Below are 1,641 nucleotides of genomic sequence, written 5' to 3' on the forward strand. Positions count from 1 at the left end.
ATTCTGAATTATTTCCCTCCCTCTTATTTGGCTGCTCGACTGAAAAAGCAATCCTATACCCATTCTCCATTGATCTACTTCCAGCAGGGCTCCACTCCACATCCCTCTGGCTTTGGCAGCCACAGAAATGAATTCAGCTAGGAAGTCCTGTAAGCCACTTACTACACTGTAAGTCTTCTCACTCTGCTTCCACCAAATAGGAAGCCTTCCTTCTCTTGGACTAAGTGTAAACACACAGACTGTGTTTTGCAAGGTGGCTTGGGTAGAAAATTGGCCAAGATGGGTAGAAAATTGGCCAAGAGGCTGCACTCAGAGGGTCGTGACCAATGTTTTTATAACTCAGTGTTTTTATAAAACAGGTTTTATAACACTGTTGCTAGTGGGGTCTCCCTGAGATTGCCACTGGGCTCCACACTGTCCATCTTCACAAGGATTTGGGTGATGGATTTGAAAGCACCTTCACCCAGGTTGCTGATACCAATAAACAGGGTGGTGAGGACAACCTGCCCTGTGAGGAAAGACTGAAGGAGTTACATCTTATCTCCCTGGAGGAGAGAAGGCTTGGAGACTGAAGGCTAATCTCAATATACCAGCGTGCTACAAAAGGGTGGAGGCTCTCCTCACAAAGGACCACATGGAGAAAACAAGGCACAATATAAATTTTCTTATGGCGAGAACAACCAATGACTGAAACACGGGGATGTGCTGGTATGGTCCCTGTCACCCTAGGGAGGTTTCCAAGCAGCCAGGGTGCTCTATAATCCCATCTAGTCTTCCTCCCACAAAAGTCGGGCCAATGATCTTGCCAGCTCCCTTCCAGCCCGGGCTGTTCCATGGTTCCATGATTCTGTGCAGACAGACAGGGGCTCCTGAGGCCACCTTCACCAACATCGCCCTGAGGAAGGAACCGGCCCAGCCCCACCATTTGCCAGCAAGCAGACGTGCATGCACTACAGTGCCAGCTGTGCGGACAGGGCTCCAGCCCACCGAGCTCGCAGGGACCGCACCGAGGCCGCTGCTGCTTCTCACCCGCTGGACACCGGCCCCCATCGGCCCACGTGAACCGGCACCGGCTCCTTGCTCGGGGCCGAGGGCAGGTGTGGGTGCTGAGGAGCGGTCCCACGGCTCACCGAGGCCTCCGTGACCTTGCTAACTCACGGCTGCCGTGGCCCTCGCAGCCGGGACACACCGGCCGCGCCGCTCGGGCGGACCGCAGCGCCAGGGTCCGCGTCCCGCGCTGCCCCATCAGCCGGTGGCTCTAGTAAGGAGACAAAGGCGGCGGGGACAGCCGGAGGCGGTGAACGGCAAGGAAGAGGCCCCGGGACCAGGGGCGCAGGGCGGGCGCTGCGGGACCCTCCGAGCGTCTCCCGCCGCCTCCCCCCGACCGAGCCCTCAGGCACCGCTGCGAGGGGGCGGGGCCGAGGCGGCCCCAAAGGGCGGTGACGGGCACGCTCTCCGCCCAATAGAACCGCGCTGTTGCCTGATGGACATGCGCACTGACCAATCATCCTGGCCCGCCCGTTCCCTCCTCGGCTTAGAGCCAATCGCGGCGCCTGCGGCGGGCGGGGAGGCGGGGCCGTGTGCGGCGCGGGGCGGGCCGCGAGCGGGGACCGGGGCTCAGAGCATCGCTCGGGCTCGGTG

This window comes from Ammospiza nelsoni, chromosome 3 (assembly GCF_027579445.1).
Source record: "Ammospiza nelsoni isolate bAmmNel1 chromosome 3, bAmmNel1.pri, whole genome shotgun sequence".
Classification (NCBI taxonomy): domain Eukaryota; kingdom Metazoa; phylum Chordata; class Aves; order Passeriformes; family Passerellidae; genus Ammospiza; species Ammospiza nelsoni.